This window comes from Cygnus olor, chromosome 3 (assembly GCF_009769625.2).
Source record: "Cygnus olor isolate bCygOlo1 chromosome 3, bCygOlo1.pri.v2, whole genome shotgun sequence".
Taxonomy (NCBI): Eukaryota; Metazoa; Chordata; class Aves; order Anseriformes; family Anatidae; genus Cygnus; species Cygnus olor.
In genome coordinates this window covers 55270265-55293574 of record NC_049171.1, presented here as the reverse complement: position 1 = coordinate 55293574, position 23310 = coordinate 55270265, and the positions used below count along the sequence as shown (strand labels likewise).

General features: G+C 36.3%; 1 long non-coding RNA gene across 1 annotated transcript in view; it reads left to right on the top strand.

Annotated features, from left to right (window-relative positions):
* Positions 1-23310, top strand: part of LOC121067853 — a 36332-nt gene that overhangs the window by 9562 nt on the left and 3460 nt on the right. The window contains exons 3-4 of the long non-coding RNA XR_005818484.1: positions 11254-11289; positions 14504-14557. This is a non-coding gene — a long non-coding RNA (uncharacterized LOC121067853). The remainder of the gene's footprint in view (positions 1-11253; positions 11290-14503; positions 14558-23310) is intronic.

Genomic DNA, 23310 nt, shown 5'->3' with positions numbered 1-23310 from the left:
GTAGAAGTGGTAATGGTTATGTTATTTATTTCAAGACCAACTACTTATGCCTTTCAGGGTTCAGTACTTGAGCTAGAAGTGAAGTGAAATGCAGAGACAAAGAGTTAGAAACGTGCTTTTTCCTCATCTCTCCTTCACATTCCAGTAACAACTGGTTCAACATATGATTGAGATTGACTGTGGGTGACTCTGAAGCAGAGGACTGAGCTCTTCTTTCATATAGTATGAAATTGGTTTTAGAGGAAACTGTCTCCATTCCCGTCCTCACCCACCTCCACATGTGCAAAAAAGCTCTAAAAGAGAAGGTGAATACTTACTGTCTGAGGTGCCTGCTCTGTCCATGAAATATTAGCAGCAGATGGCAGATGAATAAACTTTAAGCACCTTTCAGCGCCTCAGCTTTTGCTAACTTCTGTGAGTTGAGTACTTTCAAGGCTATGCTGAATATTGCTCAGCTCAGACTGGTTACATTGTGTTTGTTGTTTTTCATCTTTCACTGCAACAGGGAAGGTAGTGAGAAAGGAAAATGGTGAGTGATGGTGGTAAGATCTCATTGCCAAAAAAAAAAAAAAAAAAAAAATTACAAATGTCAGTCCTTTAATAAATAGAAAAGGGAAGAGGCTTGGGCTTGTACTACAAACTCACTTTTTGATGAGTTGGCAAGAAAATCTTCCTTGAGTAAAGCAGAGGAGTCATTGTAGTGTCTGACAGGCAATCTCTTTTGCAGTGTCAGTCCTGTAAAGAATCTTTTTGGGAAAGGAGGTACTAGGATTTAGATACTAGAATAAGTATCAAGTTTGAAGGTGATACTTATTCAGTCTAAAGACTGCACAGGTAACCAAATAATCATTTTGCCTTTGGACTTTCACATACGTACAACAATATACCTGTGCTATGCAAGCAGCTGGGTGGCATAGCTTTAATTAAAGAATTTAATTTATTGTATCAACCCCATTTATGTTGGTCTGGGGATTAATGTAATGTTTATTTTTCCAGTCACATCCAGAAATAACAGGATTAGAATATGCCTATGCCTCAAACAGCACAAAGTTAATCTTTTTAATGAAGAAAAACAGATCTGTTCCCTCAAAACAAGATGTACATCTGAGTCAGCAGGCCTGATGTGTAAGATAGCTATTCTATGTGAAACTTCAAAACATCCATGCATAATCAGTCCGTTTGTGACGACATACCTACATAGTGCTATCTTAATTATTTCTGCTGTCACTCAGTGGACAAGTTGAAGACTTGACCCAGAGGTAAATAAAGTCAATAGAAATCTCCACAGTTTTAGGTTAGGCTTTTTTTTTTTTCTTCCTTTCTTTTACATTAATTTTAAAATGAAAAAAAAAAAAAAAGTTTTTCTTTTGAGCATGAAATGAAGTTTTTTTAAAAAATTACTAAGTTTTAATGAATGCATATTTGTTAGCCTTTCATGTCACATTTTCCAAAATGTAATTCACCCTTTCTTCTAGGAAAGTTCATAGACCAACAGCATTCTCGACTTATGATAGTGCATCCTTTGCACTTTACTCCTCATTAAGATTGTTTAAACTTTCAACAAATGTTCCCAATGGTCCTGCTTGTTCTCTTGATCTGTTTTCTTAAGAAGTAAAGCCAACTTTGTGGCTTTTGCTATACGTAACTCTGAAAGACTGTCAGATGAAGTATCATCAAATGATTAGGATAATAGAATGGGCAGATGCTCTTAAGCGGAAGAGCCACACATATCTGTGGTTATAAGTGCATTGATTTTTAGCTTGATTGCAATAGATTCTGCATGAGGTTGCTTCCTCATAGATTTTGCTTCACTTATGAGAGTGTAATTAGAGTAGTGTGTCACCTATAAAGATGAACAGATGGACATTACATTATTTAGGATTTCCCTTATCACACAGTGAGAATGTTGACTGTATCCGCATTCAGAAGTAAAAAATAAATAAATAAATAAGTCTTTATCCTAGTGATAATGTCTACAGATGCATACATCTATCTATCCAACAAAAAGGAAGAAACTGAAATATTTTGAGATTTAGAGAGAGATATCAGAAGAATGCATAGCCTTAATAAAGCCTATTATGACCATAAAAAATGATAATAATAATATTCTTGTGAATAATTCAAAAAGTATTGGTGTTGAGTTTTCTTAAGAATATTTTAAAGAGGTTATATTACCCGTGTTGTTTCAAGAAAAGGTAAAATTATTGAAGAAAAATTTCAGCTGTTATATTTCTATTAGTTCAAATGACAGTTTATTCCAGGAAAAGATCTGATTCTTAAATTTTAGGAATTAATATTATTACCTTCATATGTTACACAAAAAGCATTACCTTTTTCCCTAAATTACTGCAGCTTGTGCAATTAACTACATTTACAGCTTCCTGTGTACAGATGACTGTGATCTCATATTGTGCTCTGGAGTCTTGCTTTTTTAAACCATTCCTGATTAATTCAGAAGGCAATGGAACATGTTTCCACCTGTTCTGCAGTGGGGGAGACTGAATGCATTTCAGCAATTACAAAGTAGAAAGGAGAAATCAGTAACTAGTGGAACCATGAGTCACTGGTACAGTTGAAATTGGCTGTTCCCAAAGTGCAGGCTGTTTCTTACTACAAGTGTAGCTGAATCACTTGTTTGCTCACATCTCTCTTTATTTGTTTTATTTTTGAGTCTTTTGAATGAACTTTAAAAAATGATTTTGGGAAATCTGTTTGAGGTAAAATTTCATATCAGGACTCCTTTGTCAGTGGTGATAGATGTGGTGGTACAAGGATGTTGCAGTGAGGAAGCAACAAACTCAACAGATGGACATTGGAAGGGACTTAAAGACACCAAAGAAATTAAAGAATGATCAAAAAGTCTGTTACTGCAAATGAGGAGTAAAGAAGGATGATGATGAGGAGAGAGAGCATGCTCCACAAAGGGTGGAAGGAAAGACTTGAATATTTTTCCTGCTTCAAAAAAGTTTTCACTGCTCTTGGGTACCAATTTACCCTGAACTATATTTAAAAATTTCTTTATTTTATTTCATTACTGTTTAGATGATGAGCTGGTAATGATAAAAGTTGAAGATGGAATTTCTCTTTATAAACAGTCTATCCATTCTCTTATATGGTATCTCACACATTCCCATTTTTTCCAGTGACTTTATTTGGTATAGAGACAGTGGATAATGACTTGACATTCTCATCCCAAAGAAATGTGTTGCTCTTACAGAGAAAAGAAGGCAAAACATTTTCCTTGATACATGTCTGAAGTAAATTGATTTTAAGTTAAATGATTATTTTTTCTATGCTAAAATGCCAGAGAAAATATACAGTAAAAATGTTCCCTGCCACAACAATCTGCAAACTGAATTTTAAATGATCTGTCAGAATTTTAGAGAAGTGTTATCACCAATTTTATCAATTTTATATTGTAATCAACAACAGAAGAATGTTCATGAGATACCTTTCATAGTCCTAAGATCTTCAAACCCTTTTTTGTCCCAATTTTTTTTTAGTACCTTTTGATTTTATTTTTTTCTTATAATCTAGTCAAATGTTACTTAAAATAACTTGATTTTACCTTGCAGAAGACTACACTTCCTCCCAGTTTTACCAAGTAATAATGTCCTCTGCACTTTTCCCTCACTTCCTATCCCAGACTCTGGAGAAATTTAAACACAAAACCTGTTGCCTGGAACTCAACACTTACTGACCTCTCCCAGTAAATTTTCCCGAACATTTACTCTGTAGAAGGGGTAGGTATTAGGTCTATGACTACTCTTACTTGGATACTTTTTTATTTACAGAGCAGCCAAGAAGACTACTTATGTCCTAGAATTTCTCATGCTTACCAAGAAATGATCTTTTGGAGAGTCAAGGGGAGGTTTTGTCAGTAATTGTCACAGAGCATATGGTGGTATAGTGCTCAGTGACTAAGTCAGGGAAAAAAAACAAGTGCTGGTCCAAAGACAGAATTTTTCACGTGGGAGAAATATTGGTATTTATGAATGTTTTTTTTTTTTTTTTTTTTTTTTTTTTTTATGTTACTGTCAAATTTTAGGGGTTTAGAAAAGTATCTCAACTAAGGAATCTTTCTTTATTAAGTACAGTTTAGATAGTGCCTTCCTAGCTATTAAAGCCACAGAAAACATTGTTTTAATTACCTGTGATATGAAATTTTGAAAGTCTTAATCATAAAATGGCGACATTACAATAGAAAGTGCAGGGACTCTGATAAATTGTTTCTATATATGGGTATCTACTATTTCAGAAGTGACTGAAATCAAAATAATTACTGAAATCAAAATAATTAAAAAGAAAAAAAAGTCTCCCAAAACTATGATGACTGACTTTGTTAATGCCATACAATTAGTGTAGAACTATCAATATATATGTATACATAAATTTGAAAGCGACTGAGTAACAAATTTTAAAAGAAAGTTTAGAATTAAATACTTTGCCTGACCAATCTGGTGGCTTTCTATGAAGGAGTGACTGCATCACTTGACAAGAGAAGACAGACTGAGGTCATCTACCTGGACTTCTGTAAGGCCTTTGACGCGGTCCCACATGACATCCTGGTCTCCAAATTGGAGAGAGATGGATATATGGGTGGACCACTCAGTGGATAAGGAGTTGGCTTGAAGGTCGCACCCAGAGAGTAGTGGTCAATGGCTCTATGTTCAAGTGGAAGCCAGTGATGAGAGGAGTACCTCAGGGGTCTGTCCTGGGACCAGTACTGTTTAATATCTTTATCAATGACATAGACAATGTGATCAAGTGCACCCTCAGCAAGTTTGCAGATGACACCAAGCTGAGTGGTGTGGTTGATGCAACAGAAGGAAGGGATGCCATCCAAAGGGACCTGGACAAGCTTGAGAATTGAGAATGTGAACATAATGAGGTTCAACAAGTCTAAGTGCAAGGCGCTGCACCCGGGTTAGGGCAATCTCATACATGAGTACAGGCTGGGAGAAGAACTCATTGAGAGCAGCCCTGCAGAGAATGACTTAGGGGTTCTGGTGAATGAAAAGTTTGACATGATCTGGCAGCGCATGCTTGCAGCTCAGAAGGCCAACTGCATCCTGGGCTGCATCAACAGATGAGTGGCCAGCAAGTCAAGGGAGGTGATTGTCCCCTTCTAATCTGCCCTTGTGAGGCCCCACTTGGAGTACTGTGTCCAGGTCTAGAGCCCCCAACACAAGAAGGATGTGGATCTGTTAGAGCAAGTCCAGGGCCACATAGTTGATCAGAGGGCTGAAGCACTTCTTTTATGAAGAAAGGCAGAGAGAGCTGGGGCTGTTCAGCCTGCAGAAGAGAAGGCTCTAGGGTTACTTCACTGCGGCCTCTCAGTACTTAAAGGGGGCATAAAAAAGATGGAGAGTGACTCTTTGCTCAATGAAATAACGACAGGACAAGCGGGAATAGTTTTGAACTAAAAGAGGGGAGATTTAGATTAGAGATTAGGAGGAAATTCTTCACTCAGAGGGTGATGAGGCACTGGAACACGTTGCCCAGAGAAGTGGATGCCCCATCCCTGGTGGTGTTCAAGATCGGGTTAGATGAAGCCTGGGCAACCTGGTCTAGTGGGTGGCGTGCCTGTCTATGGCAGTGGGGTTAGAACTAGATGATATTTAAGGTTCCTTCCAACCTGAGCCATTCTATGATTCTATGAGACTTTTCGGTGTTTATGTGTTTAAGTGTTTAAGAATATTAGTTGAATTGATACTATTTTGTGGGAAAAGTTTTAAGAATTTCAAGTAAATGAAAGCAAAAAATGCTAGATCGTAGTATAGTTCAATATTTTTGAAGGCTTGAGAATGTTTTTTAATTACTGTATATTCAATAGCAGTTCATTCTTAACTTCATAATGCTCAGCTATCTAGGTGTTTTACTCTTAAATCATATTAACCACAAATCTTGCTACTTAATAAATTGGTTTTAAATTCTGGTGCATCTGCTAGTTTGAGAGCAGACTGTACTAAGACTGGTCTCCGAGAGACTTCCTTACATTCACATTACAGAAATTCTCAGCAATTGAATGCCACCTGCTATTATTTCTATTTCCTCTCTTGAATCCTTGCTCAAGAAAGGAAAAAGAGCATTAGCTGTTGTATTTGGAAGGTGCATCATCTTAAAAGCTCTGCTGTTGTATTGCATTTGCAAAGCAAGAACCAAGCTCCCAGAGTATGCTCTCAGTTGCTCTTTGGTCAATAACACCAGAAGTCTTGTTGAGACACAGCACAATTTTGTCTTCAAAACATTGGAAAATATCCACTCAATTTCCAATAGAATTTTCTGATTCTTTGAGTTTCAGATCATTTTTCTGCTCTTTTTGTTCTCCTACTTTTAATTACAAAACTAGTTGAATACCTAAGTCAAAATAAATTTTAGGAAACCAACAAGGGCAAATTTCTGTAAGTTTTATTAGAAACATTCTTCAAGTCAGCTCGTCACTTTGTGTGAGGTATTTTCATCGCAAAACTCATTTTCTGTGGGTCTTTGTAGACCATTAGCCAACAAATGTGGTTTGAATAAGTACACCGAAGGAGGTGATCATCACCTAAGAGAGAGAAGATAGATGGTCAGTGCCAACTGAGGTTTAGGAGGAGAATTCCTCCTTCAGTAACTGCTTAATATTTTAAATTTCTCTTTAGTTTTTCATTCAGTGAAACATGTTTTTTAGAGGTATCTAGTAACTCCCAAGTTTTGGTGCTTAGCCCAGATCAGACTAGGAATCCTTGCATCCTGAACCTTACCTGCTGGATTACACAATGTTTGATTAGGATATCAAGTACTATTTAATTCAGATGTCGTGGTTGCTAACAGATGCTGAAATTAGTTTCTGTTTGTAAATGTGATATTACTGTCACATTCCTTTGTAAGTTTCTGAAGAGAAAAGTTGGTTTATATACAAGAAAAAAATAATGCTTGCAATAAGGGGTTCTAGATGCTTTTTTAAACAGTGCAGCATTAGCAGAGCTATCAGAAGATTGTGTCTGGAATATTTATTTATCTGAATAACACCTTTAATTTAGGATTTTTATATGAGTGAAAGTTTTCTAGGAAGAAAAAGCAGAGAAGTCTTTTAAGATTATACAATTTGAGACCCATTTATTTCCCAGAACTAATGTTTATATATAGAAATTATAGGCTGTGTGTAGCTGTTGAAGATCTGCTATTCCTAAATGTACAATGGACATTGTATCACAAATCTATTGCTAAAAAAAAAAAAAAAATTGAAACCTAGTTCTACAATTCACATCAGAGCAATGTCTGAAATACTCCATTTTGGAAATTTGTTTAAACTCCAACCACCACATTCTGTAGCAGAGCACTGGGGCATCCTTGTCTAATGGCTTATTACGAACCTCCTAGGGACTCAATGGCATGAAAGACGCTATATGAGCTTAGAGGGATTTTTTTTTTTCTTGCCCCGTGTGTAGTTTAGATGTCATTTGCAGCTACTGTGTATTGATAGTTTACTTCAAAAGAATGCTGATCGAGGCTTGAGGAAAAGATCGAGCTATGTGCTAAAAAGAGGTGAAAGTATAAAGTACTGTTTTGCTGTTTTACTGATACATCTATGCTGGCTGCCAGATGCTTATTCCTAGTTTGAATTCAAAATTGATCCTTTTAACCTGTATAGATAAGAACAGTCAAATCATATTTGATTAACATTTGTTGTTTTTTTTATTATTATTATTATTAATAATTTTAAATATTTTACTGTTCTTTATTCTTTTTCAAGATCCAGTAAAAGAAAAATCTGCTCAGTCACCTAAGAGGGGACCTTGTACAATCATTTTTGCTTTTTGAGAATACGTACCAAAATATAACTGTCTTCAAATAATTCCTGAGAATAGCTGTAAAAAGAAAAGGGGTGTTTCATAGTCTTACAAATGATTTTGTTAGCTATAACATTAAAACCTGTTACAGGTGCTTTCAAAAAAAGCTTGTGGTTAGGATTGTCAGAGATACCCAGTACTTTTGGATCTCTCAGTATCTGGGTGATCCATATAAGCCTTTTAAGAAGACTTGAATACCAAACAGGTTCTCAGCAACTCCTGAAAAATTGTGTGCTTTGAATTTGGGAACCAAAATATCAGAAGGGTCAGATTTTGAAGTCTCATCTGCTATAGTAAGTCCCAATGGTCTATTAAAAGTATTTTATTGATTTACATTGCTGTAGAAGTGGGGCTATTTTGGAGAAGAAAAAAAGAATCCCTTGTGTTGGATGTCAAACAGTTCTGTCACCGATACCAAGGAAGCTACGGTGCCTTTACCTGCACTGCTGGTCAAGGCTGCTAGAGTGCCCAGACTGCTGTTCATGTGTTATATTGGTCTTAATGATGTTGCATAGCTTCCAAGACTTGTATACATCATTCTTATATCACACATTTGCCTTTGTGATTGCAAGACATTCAATGTAAAGTTTTAAAAAGAAAAGAGCCTAAAGCTCTGGCAATTATGCTTCCTAGGATGATTGGCAAAGATGTGTTTAGGATAATGTTTATATGATGCCTAGGAGTGGTGTCTAACAAAAGTTAACTTTTTTCTGGAAATTCCTCTTAATTAACCTGGAAAACAGAACCACAGATTGGCTAGCAAAAATGCCAGAAATATTTTGCTGTTGCTACTGATTTTAAGAAAAAGTTATCATGACTATGGAAACCTGTTGTAATATAAGCTTCTTTCCCCAACAACTTACACACTATTATAATTTAAAAGTTAAAACCAAGACCTGTGCAAAGTAAAATTAAATAAGGTAAAATGCTCTTAGACTTTAATTGCATTAATATAACTCATTATTCAATTATTTTTTCAGTATTATTTTCCTTTGAGTTGTTTAGTTACCTATTGTTTGTGACTTATAGGAAGCAACTGCATTTCGGGACTTCGGAAGTTGCGATCAGTTTTGTCTCCTGTGAGCTCTACCAATTAATTCAATTTAATTCTCTTTAATTCATTCATTCATTTCATTCAAGCTTGAGGTGCCTAGATGTGTTATATACCTTTGGAAGAATCCACTTGGTTTAAGGTCTTACTAAACATCCTCTACATTCCATCTTACTTGCATAAGTATGGCTTTAGAAATCTAACTTTAGGCATTTTGCCTTAAAAAAAAAATAGCTTAAGAATAGAAATATTCACTTTTTCATATAATCAAATGTTATTGTGATCATCTATTGATAATTTTTCAAAATTTTCAAAATTTTTCAGCTCTTTAAAAATATTCTCTTACTTGAAAGGTTGTCCAGATATTTACTGAGAATTTACTATATGTTGATGTTGTGTATTTCAGAGAATTTACTACATGTTGTATATTTCAGATGATGGAAAAACACACAGATTCTTTTAACATAAATTATGGCTATAAAATATATTAATGTATGCTGTCCTAATAAACTATGGCTTATATTAAAAAAAAAAAAAAAAAAAACGAGGGCTTTATTTAGATCCCACTTGTTATTATAAATGATACTGCCAATTTATTTATTTTTTTATAACCTCCAGCAATAGAAGATTATTGTGATAAATGATTCATATCACTGCAATATACACCTTTTAAAATTTCCATATCTGGCTACTAATAGGCCCTTCTTGAAGGCTTCAATAGGCTCCTTAGTCAGATAACATGTCTGAAAGCTGCTTCATGATTAATTTCATCTAAATGTAGTAATTATCATACTTTGAAGTAATGCCTGCAAAACATGCTTTCATAGAGAGTTAGTGGAAGCCAAGGATTAACCTAGAAACATTTCAGTTCAGAGCAGCATATCACCCAAATAGAATTGTGTTTTCCCCTGAAGTTTTCCAGACTCTTTATTAGACAACTTGGCAGTCATTTGCATTACTTTATCTCATATCAACTTTTTCACAGCAATTTAGAGAGCTGTCTGAAGCAACTTTGTATTATTATTGATAATGGGATAGTCTTGGCTTTGAAAGCTACTTATTTTGGCAGCTTCTGCCTTAAAGTATTTCTTGTATTAGTGATTAAAAGCACAGTTAATTTATCATTCATAAGTTGTGGATATAACCCTTATCCTGCCTATATTCTAGGCACCCTGTAGATTATTAGAGAGGATGTTCATTTCTTCATGGGTTCCTAAGGGGGTAACTTCTACCATTATTCTATGCATCTCTGCTTCCTGTCCTATAGGACCTCGATGAACAGTGTTTTAGCTGTACAAATAAGACTAGTGAAAGAATATGTAAGGTCTTTAGTATGGTTATAAAAGTAGCACACTTTTGTACCCAGATAAATTCCCTGAGGTAGAATAACACCAACCACTAGAATGGAGAGTTATCACTGAATATTTCTGCCCACTTGCACCTACTTGTTAAGGATTCCAAATCTTCTCTCAGCCATCAGAAAAAAAGTTCTACAAAAGAACAGCAGTGCCACTTTCACTGAACATGGGACCGAATAGCTCATTTAATAGCTCTGTTTAGCCATGTTGCATTTTGCTATAGCTATTTTAACTTTTTTTAAAAACAAACAGGGACAGATTTTGCGTATTCTTACATGGTCCACACATAGAACTGAGTTACTTCAGGTTCATAAGTTATTTCATGTTTGCTCAGTTTTGGTAACAGTCATACATGTTCTCTTTTTCACATGTAATGTAATGTAAAAGAAATGTGTTAGCTTGAATTTTAACTGGGAAAATTTTGAAGTAGCAGGGATCTTTCTTCTAGGCTGGACTGGAGAGATATCTCAGATTCTTTCTCTCTCTTCTCTTTAAACGTGAAGATGCCATTTGTTATGGCATTTAGGAAATATATGGCAGCTAGAGTTTTGGGTAGGCGTTGTGTGGAGCTGTCCAAACTACGTGTCAATTGTATGGTCAACAGTTGTAGAGAGACCAAACTGGATAGTGCTTTTCATTGCTTGACTTTATGCTTAGGTTTCTAGGGCATCTTGCCTTACATTTCTGCAACCTGAGAATGTACACATGGTGAGCAACCATGGTTCAGCTAGTACATGTAAGCCATGGTAACTCAACCATATGTTGAATCTGACAGATAACTATATTGAAATTAAACATAAATGTCTACATTCATATACGTTTTGTTGCATTTACACTTACATGCAAATTGTTGCAATTTCATCATGAAACAGAAAATAAATGATTCACCGCATCATTCAAATGCACTTCGCAACAATAAAATACGTACTGCAGTTCTCTGTCTACCTATATAGTATATACTGTCTACCTATATACGTTTTTATGCATTTTTTTTCTTTTTACCTTACAGATAAAAAAGAAGCTGCTGTGTCCAAAGAACTCAAAAGTAAGATGTTACTGTGCAATAGGTTATGATCTCTTTTACATGTCATGTAGTTTCAAACAGCATGTTTCAGTAATCCACAATAGTTATTGAATTGTTGAAAACACAAAGAATAAAGTAGCTACACCATTTATAATTGAAAAATGACATGTTTAAACTTCAGCTGCCTCTTACATTCTAAATCCATTCTTATGCTACTTCTAATTCTACACTCCCCTTTGTGACTGACAGTTTTGCCTTCCTTGTTTTCTATCACTGTCGTCAAAAACAAAGGTTTCATGGGGAAGGAAATGTCAAACGAGGTCTGAGCAGAACATGCTCGCAGTGGCAGCAAGTTGGGGAAATGGACTGAAAGTCCAATGTGCCGGAGGACCATCAAATTTATTTTTGCAAATTGCAAAAGCATGGCCTTGCCTATCTAGTTACCACAGATGCAGACAGGAAGACTTCTGAGGCAGAAGAGAGGTAGGAGCTGGGCTGTTCTGCATAAATAACCTCCTCCTCCTCCTCCTCAAAAAAAAAAAAAAAAAAAAAAGCTTTGAGAACGTTTTGCTATTGACAAGAGTATTGAGAGTATTGTTACACCTTTTTCTCCTGCAAATTGTAAGCATCAATGCCTCAACATAGTAATAATATTTTGACACTGGCAAGATTTCATTTGCTCAGATCTCTGTAGTTAAAGTACAATATACAAAAATGTTCAGAAAACTATGGGGCTTTGTAATCTCATTCAAATTTATGATTAAAGAATACACCGACTCCAGACACCATATATGATCTTTCCCAGCCTGTATGGCAGAAGAATCCCCTGCCATCCTCATTTTCAGCTAAAACTTATTCACATAAAGATGTAGAGTCATTAGCACTGAAATACTTTGTGAATAATGAACTATGGACATATTGGAATGAGTCCAGAGGAGGGCCACTAAGATGGTCAAAGGGCTGGAGCATACCTCCTAGGAAGACAGGTTGAGGGGTTTGGGGTTGTTTAGCTTGGAGGAGAAAAGGCTCCAGGGAGACCTTATAGCCTTCCAGTACCTAAAGGGGACATACAGAAAAGCTGGGTAGGGACTCTTTGTTAGGGAGTGTAGTGATAGGACAAGGAGTAATGGCTTTAAACTAAAAAGGGGGAGATTTAGATTGTGCCCATGATGGTAGTGAGGCACTGGCACAGGCTGCCCAAAGGAACTGTGGATTCCTCATCCCTGGAAGTGTTCAAGGCCAGGTTGGATGGGGCTTTGAGCAACCTGGTCTAGTGGGAGGGGCCCCTGCCCATGGCAGTGGGTTGGAATTAGATGATCTTTAAGGTCCCTTTGAACCCAAACCATTCTGTGATTCTATGTTTCTATGATTCTATGATTCTATAATTAACTAAATAGCATACACTTAAAAAAAAAAAAAAAAAAAAAAAAAAAAAAAGTTTAATACATTCAGTACATTTGTTTCAATGTTATTGAAAAGTTACATAAAAAGTATACAGAACTTTTTAGTAAAATATATGTATATTTTTTTAATCAAAATTATTTTACTTGCTCAAAAATGAAACATTCAACTGAAAGTAATTAAAAAGGATGCTACCATAAAAAAGAATCCTCGTCTAATTTGTTTCACGTTTTCATGTTATGAAAATAAAAATATAGTCTTGTTGGCCAGCAAGTTCTATCTGAGAGCTCAGAAGGGAATACATGCAGGATTCCTGCATTTCTGTATGAAGACTATCTTGCCATTTGTAAAATATGTGTGTTGGATATCCTACTGCTTTTAAGGGAACAGGCACTCAGGAAAGTAATGCTAAGGAGACTTCTTCAAGGTCTTCTACATACTTCCCTGAAGGAGGGGTGAGCACCCCAAGTAATTACAATGCTGTGATAATAACTAAGTTAGGGTATAATTATCTGCTACAGACTTTTAAATGGATGGAAACAAAACAATCCCACACATGCAAAACTATATTTTATTTTCATTATGTTTCACAAGACAATCTGATGCATTTTTTATGAACATTTCAAAAGACTGGAGGGTAAGAACTTAAAATTACATTCCTGATATAGCCATATACTTTTTCTTTCTAATAACACAGTGACAGATGTGAAGGATTAACTAACTTTTTTTTTGGCATTCTGTAATTCAGGTTGTGATTAAAATGATTAATTATTTCCTCTCACAGTATGGAAATATGAGTTATAAGTTAGAGGACCTTCTAGTTGATATAAAAATCCATTATGAAAGTCACTGATGTTTAGCTTATGGAAAGTTGTTAGATTATCCTGGTTTAAGCACAGCCTGTATTAGCAGCCCCCACAGATAAAAAGGATTAACTAAATGCTAGTAAAGAGTAAATAAATCCTGAAGGCTAGTTAGGTTCTTCTACCGAGGGCTAAGATTCTCCAAGTCTGCTCAGGGGATGCATATGCTCTTCATTTGGAACTTCATTCCACAAGGAAATATTCTACCTCAACAAAGAGAGAGTAGTGCAAATGTTTCATAAAAAGAAAAGAAAAGCTACATCTAAGAAGCCAGAGAGGCCATGTTTCTCTGCTAGGAGAACCAAGCAGTTACTCTTCCAATTGCAGAACCAAACATGGATTTGTTCCCCTCATGTTCCCCCATTCCTCAGAACGGAGAGAGATTCCCAATATAGCCATGTCTGTGCGGATATACTTTCCAGAAGTAGCCCAATTCTCACTTTTTTCATCATGGAGAGATTCAGACTAGGGGGAAAGGATACCACTCTGAGTAGCTGTGGCAACCCAAGAGATGCCACTGCAGAAATGACAGATACTCGCCAGCTGCCATAGGCTGGTTCAGGACTTTCTATTCTCACAGCTGCATGATCAGATGTGAAGGCTCCCAGCCCACAGCTGCTGCCTATGTGGGCAGGCCATGCCCAAACCCCTCAATACCTGCTTTGCTCTGCTTTGACAATGGGTATGGAAGAACGAAGTGGAACAAGCTAAAATAAGGGATTCAGTTTCTTACGGCAAATGTATACTAGTCCTGTGGCTGGCAATTTTGTTGATGTGTTTGATTTAATTGAAAGCAGCTCAGCTCCTTTCTCTTTGGATAATCTCTTTGTCTGGCTCTTCAGTAAAAAAAAAAATTGCTACAGGCTGATTTACCTCAATGGAAGAATTCCCTTATATTTCTGTTTTTTAAGATATAACACTATAGTAATTGTTTTGTTTTGTTTTGTTTTGTTTGTTTGTTTGTTTTTCAGAGCCAGCAAAAGACCCTGCAGCTAATCCATCCACCAAAAAAGCAGTAACACCAGGTAAAGGAGTAAAATATTCACTTTCAGGGTATTTCTTGTATTCTTGAACCAGTTTATTGCATCATAGCACCATCTGCTGGATTATACAAAAGCCACTGTTTGAAGGGTGTTTAGTGGTGGTGATTTTTTGTTTGTTTGTTTTGTTTGTTTGTTTTTGCCTTTGTTTGTGATAATCTGTAGGTCAATTATTTGCTAAGAACAATTGAATTTTGCAGAACTTTGATAATCTCTAAAATTATCGTTGCTTCTTGTCCTCTCATAGCAGCTGTAAGGTGGCATTTTGGGTCATTCTGAAAATTCGGGTTCTTCAGAGTGCTGGTCCCACAGCAGGTTTTACAAAACTGGAATTCTAAGAAAATTAGCTTAAATATGCACTGAAAAGACAGGCAAATATTTTTAAACAAAGTAATAGCACAAATTCATATCAAATTCAAAATGGATTGTAAAAAGTACCACCTTTTATGGATTTCTGTTCTGTTCTGCTTCACAGTCATCTTAAAAAAATTCACATAGTAGATCTGCTAAATTTAATGGTACTGAGTCTAATGAATAACAATCTACATATTCAGAACATTCATTGTTTTACCAGGTTTAAAATTAACTATTAAAAAGCAGAAAGGATTCATAAGTGAAAATGTGATAGCTATAAAACCATAATATTCTTTTAACCTAAAGTAGGACAGCAGACGTTGCAACAGATTCAGCCAGTGTTACAACAGGTTCTGTGTTGCTGAGCTGTTCCTGGTATTGGCATCACAGAAGTGCGCTGTATGGGCACTCTCCCCATGGACAGCCCACTCTCCCTCTTTCTTGCCTCCAGCTGCTTCCATTGCATGTGGCTATATAAATCTATGTGGATATGTGGTGTCTTTTTTTTTTTCTTTTTTTTTTTTGACTATTCTCTAGCTGTCTTTCTCTGGTTCAGACCTTTTTCAGTGATCTACCTCACAGATCACTTCCACTGAATAAGGGAATAACAACTTGCATCAGCAGGGATGACTGGGAACTAGCCAAGGGTCAATGCCAGCCAGTAACATCTTAAATTGCCTCTACCACAAAGGGACTTGCAGCCTTGAATTGCAGTCGATATAGATAAGCATAGGGCATAATATACAGCAGTTTAACTGTGAAGCTGACCTAAGAAGTGCCATTTCCCCACAGATGCTCCCAGTGTCTGCTTTCTGTGTTTGTTTGACACCATGTTCAGTTGTGCTAACACAACTGGGAGAATAGTGTAAACCACATCATTGCTGTGGGCTGGAATTAAAAAATGTCCTAGAAATGTGTGTGTGTGGCAGGGTGTTCAGTCTGCATCACTTCACTAAATTTGGATTAACAAACTTTTATATCCGTGTACATGATAATTTCTTAAAGCATCTTTGTTGCCAAAGTGTGTTGTATAGCTAGACCCTTAGATGTCCTGACACTACACTGCAGAAATCATTATGTTAGAACCATATGCTCATAATTAATTCATTCCACCTGCTTGCCTCCAATGTTTGTGTTCATTTTTGAAAAATATTCCAATGAGTCTGTTTGTTGGCAAGAACGGTGATGACAGTAATGTACTTAAGATAAAGAAAGAAGAAAAACTGGTATGGTTTTTATGGAAAAATAAAATGGGTTTGTCTGTTCTAACACATTTCTAAACATCTAGTTTGCCTTAAAAATGGTAAAGAGCAGTAGATTATTGACTTCTAGTTTATGCTTCCCTTCATCAAATACCACTGTTCTCTGAAAATTAATTTACCCTCAGAATAACTCACCATAGCGAAATATTAAATATGCTTGTTTGGCAACAACGTAGCTAGACTGCTGCCTATTAGTACAGTAAATTAAATACATTATCCAATTTCATATTTCATTTTCTTCCACATATCTTATTACATCGCAACCTGTACCCTAGAATGTCTAACGCTGAAGGTTTATTCCTATTAACAGACTGAACAGACTGAGAGCACAGCTGGTCATCTTCCACTGCTTCTACATCACATATGTTCTTGGTCTTAAAGTCACTGGTAAAGAAATCCCTGCCTGATACATAATGAACTATTTTTATCTCCATATGGTTATGTGGAGAAAGCAGAGAAAATTACTGTAGAATTTTGAAGTCTATGAAAGCTTCCAAGTCTGGAAACTGGTGGCTGCTATAGGAAACCAACCTTAATGAATATCTGTTACCAGATTTTCAAAGTGCATATTTTCAGATGTACTTTTATCTAACTGGAAAAACTTCCTCTCTGACGCTCATCTGAAGATGAAGACCAAAGCATTTGTCTTTAAAGAGAAGTGTAATAGTTTTACAGGTATATGCAAGTTCTGAAGGGAGAAAGACATGTTGAAGAGGTGTTGAAGATTTTTCATGATGCTAGCCTTCTCCAGTTACTATCTTTTGATATCCCCATCCAAACCCTGCTGCTCTTTGCTCTCACCATGTTTTGTCACCTCCCCAGCTGTGCTGGTGGGACAAGTCTGAGAGTGACCCCACCTTACAAAACACCTGTCTAGCATTCCTCCCTTGAGGAAGGGCACAGGTTTCTTTCACAGGATTTCTTAGACCATCCCATGTGCACTGGGCCAATCTCTGAAGGCCAGGCAGCTCCCAAGCTTCTCAGAGTCTGACATGTAAGTGCTGAGCACCTACCACATCCCACTGGTGGGCAGTTTTGATCCTCTGGTGAAAGTGGAAAGAGCTCCCACACTGTGCTGCGTGTCTCCCCCTGCAGTTGTCACTAACACATGGCCAGGTGAGTGGTCCAGGTGTCAGCAGTGGCTCACAGGTGCATGGCAGCCTGATGGATCTGCTTTGGCACCAAGAGGAAAGCAAGTACAGGAAAGTGCCAGGCAGGGAACGGAGTGTGTGAAACAGGCTCAGACCATGCAGGAAGCTTTTTGGTATGAACAGAGAGGTGTTTGGGTTCCACAGCAGGCATGGAGCATCAAAGCCACCAAGCCCCACATATTCCCTTAGCTAGGGTGAGGGCTGGGATCAGCTCATCTGTGAGTGCCTTCACTGGAAACAACAAATGTTACTCAACTTCATGTGCATTCTCTAAGCACTGGTGACAGTGCTTTTCCCTCGTGATTTGCTTGATTTGAAAATCACACTCAATTCTTTTCAACACTGTAAAAAATTAAATCCTAATTGCAGCTCAGAATTTCCCTGGAACGGTCTTGCAATTTTTAATTTAATTTTATAGTATAATTAACAGATTTTGTAGTGTCACTTAACTGTCTAATTGCTGATTTTTAATGCCTAATTTTTCCCATCTTCCTCTCCACACAAAATAAATTAAAAAAAAAAAAAAAAAACACTCATTAATTACTCCCTTTGGGTTCATAATAGAAACACTTTTTGACCACCATTTCCCCCTGAAAATCAATGAAATGTATTTTGGACTCAGAAAGAATAAAATAAGTATGACAAATGAAAGGTCTATTTTAACTGCTCAGATGTCAGCTGCATCCAATCTCTCAAACCTACTTTGTCAGTTGTACTAGAATTATTATTATTTTATTATGTCTCTGATTTTTTTTTCACTGGTAAAAAGGAGTTAGGAAAAAAGTATATGTATATGGGATTCCTTTTGAATTCCAGCAGAGTTTTCTTTTTGGTCCAGGTTAGCATAATTCTTCCTCTCTCCCACCTTAACTTTTGGGGTATTTAAATATTATATCTTCTCTCAGTTATTCGGTTTTTATCTGGTTTTAAAGGTAGAGTTACAGGCTTGGGTGTCTTTTCACGTGAGGTAGAAATTATCTTCTCTCCAGTCCTCAGTAACCTGCAGAAACTGGGGCTTGATCCTCACCTATTTGTCCCAGTGAGTCTCCACTGGCATTAGTGAAGCCCAGCAGCTGACTCTTCTCCTGGTCTGCCAGGAATTCATTATACCCCCAGCAGCTAATACCTTGCTGCGATTGTGGTCCGTCACTCAACATTTTCTCAATATCCACAGAAATCTATTAGGTGGATGTAGATAAATAACATAAATCATTTTAGCCTACTAACGTTTTCATCCCGACTCAAGCCTAAGAAGCTATTGCAGACTAAAAGGTCTTATATCGTCCACTGGATCGTGTAAGCTGGATCATTATCCAACTCCATGGGAATGGAAAAATGAATTCTTGACATATGCTGCAATAAGGGAAGAATTTTCCAGTGTTAAAAGATTTCACTTTAATACTTTGTATTCTTCATATACAAGATTTATTTAAGTGGAGCATGAAATAGCTTATCTTACACTAAGCTTTCTAATCTGAAATCCAGTTTTTATCCTCTAGTTTTTAAAAACTTCTTGATCTAGAATACAGGATATTTTTGCTAGTTTTGCTAGAATGACGAGATGCCCAGTCTCATAGCCTGGCTGTTGCATTTATACATTCCTTACAATATACTGCATTCATTATCAGATAGTGTTAAAATAATTTCCTGTACTTCTGTTCACACCAGAGTTAACCATGAATACATGTGTACTTTAATAATAATAATAATAATAAACAACTTGTTTCTTTGGCTATTACCAGATATTATTAAATGTTACAGTCTAGTTTTTGCAATGCTTCAAGGTACTGTTTTATTGCTAAAACTAAAATGGCATTACTTTAAGAGCAAGGCAGAGGGAGCAAGTTAACTACAAAACAAGAAGTGGCTTGGTTCTTTAATACATGAAAGTTAACGATGGTTAGAAGAGTCAAAATAAAATGCCATTTAAAAACAATTGAGAGGTAAAAGGATTAAGTGACCATTGTTTATGGAAAAGAGCATTTTAAGGTGTTTTGTTCTGTGGCTGGCAAGATTTAATAGCCCTGAAGTTGTTTCATGATTAATTACTCTTTCAGCAAGAATTGGGCCCAATTTCAAAGCATCTAGTATGTCTTTCAATCTCTTCTGAGTCAACAAAGCATTTAAGTACATGCTAAAGCTGTGTTGAATCCAGACTGTCACATACACTGTACACAATTACCTTCTCAGACGTTTGTCTTTAGGAAGTGGTACCACCTTTGCTTTGCTAGGAAGGGAATAAATGGGCCTCATCTTGCCCATTGGGGCCATTATGAAAATGACATTTAATTTACGAAGGAGCAGGAGTGAAGTCAAAAGAGGTGATGTGGACTCAAGTTTTCTGTACCATATGTGATTGTATTACATACAGATTTTACAGTATTCTTGAATGTAATAGTGCTGTGTTTCTAGTGATACAAGTAGACAGAAAGTAGAAACACAATATACTTCACTGTGATGTTTCTTAGGTATGATTTTTCTCATGTCATACAGGTCTGCATCAACTACAGACTTGAATGTTTCTGTATTAAAAAGTTGCCACCTAGTATCAAAAGTACAAAGCAATCTACTATCAATCTGCAGTGCTGCTTTATTCTGCAGAGTGACACAAATAATCTGATGTTTTCTCTCGTTTAACAGCTGATTGGAGTGCACAAGTTTGGAGATTTACATATTTCAGAAATAGTGGTTGCTGATTTTATTTTATGTGTGTGCTAGACTGATCTCACAATTTTATCAACTGTCAGATCTACACACTTCTCCTAACACTTTCTGTTGATGTCCTCCTACATAGAATATCCTGAGTTGGAAGGGACCCACAAGGATCATCGATGACACTGTCTCTTTAGATATCTTCTAAAGAAGTTGCATGTCCTAGTTACAAAAATATTTAACCACATGCATGACCTTTGACTCATACTTTGAGAGCAAATACACCAAAGCTTTTGCTCACTGCTTCCTTCTACCCTTCTCTTTTGAGGCAGTTGACATCAGTCTCCGGCTCTGAGTCAGGCACTACTGTTACAGCTCCTGTTCAAAATTCATTAACTCTGAATTACATTTATTCCTTTAGGATTTTGATGTGTTAATTTTTAGGATCTACCTGTTTTGTTAATGAATTAACTAATCTAATCTACATATTGTTTGCCTAATGACAGGCAAAATATTAAACTAGAATTTGCTTCAAAGTTTTTTTTTCTCTTCTGAAATATTCTCATATTTTCAGTGGGTTACAGAGCTTGAAGCAGAAGTAATTCCCTTATTCCCTTGTCACAAGGAGATACAGTATGAGTTATGACCACCATCCCTGGGTATAGTTTTGTCATAAATAAATTACAAAGTCATTTGACTTTTTTTTTTCTTTTTTTTAACCTCAAAATGAGAGAAGATTGGGAAAAACTGAATTAGTTCCGTCTTGGTGTAGTCTGAGAGCATGGGTACACCTGCTGCAGCTGATCCAATACTCTGTAACTTTTTGTGTTGCCTGTTGCTCCCTTTTGAGAAAACTAACAGAGCATTTTAGACTCTGAAGAGTTAAAGTATCCATCTCTCTTCTGAGAGACATCTTCATCTTTAGGCTTCAGTACTGAAGCCTTGTGGAATTAAAAAGTTTTTGTTTTGTTTTGTTTTGCTTTATTTGTTTGTTTTTTTCTGGATTAATAAACTGGATATTCTAAAAGAATAGAATGATAGGCTCTCTTCTGACTTAAGCGTGGGTGGACAGATCTCCCCAGTTTCAAAGAAGGATCTGAAAACTGAGAATGATCCACCCTCTGAATGAGGCCATCTCCTAAGAATCCTAGGGGCAGTACTCAGTGCATTTTGATCATCTCCTTTTTTTTTTTTTTTTTTTTCCATCTAGCTTGCTGATGAATAAGAAAAGGTTCTCTAGACTTGAATGAATGTTTCTAGCCATCTTTATTCAAATATGTCCACATAACACAGAGGATCCTATACTACTACTGTTATTCTAACTTCAAGATTGTTTGTTTGTTTGTGTACACCTTTCTAGGAAAACACAGTTTGTCGACTACTTTAAAACATAGAGGGGTTTTCCCTAAAACACCAAGGTATAACCAGCTGAGCCTCTTCTCCATGACAACTATGACAGCAAAACTGTTGTATGGTGATGTGGAAGGATCTTGAAAGCATCTAACTTGCTTTTGATGAGGACTGACCAAATCAGCCCAAATTTAAGGACTTTGGTCAATCTGATGATGTCTATCCTAGTACTAGCTTCCTCACTGAGCTTCAGTCATACAGTCAGTTCACTACCTTTATCAAAACAAAACGTATGGTGGCAGTGGATTTGGCAGTGATCCAGTCAGAGAAGCAGCAGTCAAATTCAGGAAAACGAGTATTTCTGGGGAGCAGCTTGAAAAATCTGGTTCAATACAAAACTTTCTCATGTGGATTATCTCAGGTCAAATGACATAACCCAGCTCATGTTGCAACCTTTCCCTTCAACAGAGGAGACTAAAGGGACCTTTTCTGTATCTGGCTGCTTATGTTCTTAATATTCTAAGAAAGAATATCGTGGAGAGCTTCAGCACTCTAACTCAGTTGGTTTTAATTAACCAACGTTATAAAAATCTAAGAGGGGAAATGACAGGCACTTAGCCTATAAAACCAAGATTACAAGACTGTAAGAGAAGGCTATCTTCCTACTCTCTAAGGATTTAGGTATTGAAGACACTGCCTAGAATATGACAACAGCAGTCTTTAACTAGATTCATCAAAATAATTGTGGCAAAATTAAACAAAAGCACAGAAAATGCCTTTTTCTGCGGCTACTGAGTGCAATCAAAACTATATTGGTTATCTGACATGTGGCATATACCACAGAACAACAAATCCATTTGAAATGCCATTTATTTAAATATTTTCCCAATCAATGTATTTCCAAATTCAGTTTTTATTTTTCTGAACACTTCTTGGATATATGTGAATTAGAACATAATAAAAGTGCACGCACACACACACGCACACACAAATACTTGTGCACACAGATATACAGATTAGAATGGGATGTCAATAGTTCTCTCTTGACAGATGGCAGAAGGTCACAGTTTGTGACTGTCCATCATCGTACTGAAGATTAAAGTGTACCACAGCAAACATGCCAACCTACGTGCTTTTCAACACTGTTGGCACTCTAGGGAAGAGTGTGGTTTGGGGAAAAGATGAGCAAAAGCAAGTTCAGGTTCTCTTCTCTCTTCCACCTGCTCCAGCAGTATCTAGGAGTGTGTCACCAAAAACACATTTATATGGCTTTAAGAGCAAGTTATACACCATTTTTCATAAAACAGAAAAAACTTTTCTTGAAAGCATCAGAGCTTATTTGATGGTGAAATATCAAAGTAAATCCAATCTCAATTCCATGCATGGTACGAATATAATTTATTACAGAAGAACTTTCCTGAATGAAAACATGTAAAGTCTCTCTCTTTCCCTCTCTCACACATGCACACACACACATCTTTATAGATAAGAACAACAAATGTCATGGCAAATATCTAATGTGCCTACAGTTGGCAATATCCTTTCATGTGTCATACTAACTACTTGTTAGCAAATGAATAAATAATAAAAAGACATTTAAATCAATCAATGATAATGTGAGGCAAAAAGGAAAGACAAAGAAAAGATCTAGACCTGAACTGTCCTGAAGTTTATGGCTTATGCAATGAAAGATTTCAGTTCATTCTATTAAAATACCATAGGAGGCATTACCTGAAATTTCATATCATCTCAGATTTCCACTGAAGTGCTTGATGTCAAGTTCTATTAGTTACTATTTTTTTTTTCCCCATGTGAAAGGATGCTATTTCAAATTGCTTCTGGAAGTAAAACTCATGTAAAAGAAGCTCTACGGAATGTCCTTAACGTTTGCAGTTTAAAAAACAGGAAACAAAGCTAAATAAATAAAAAATGTTATACTTTGCAAAAATGCTTTCTGAATGTTGTTAAT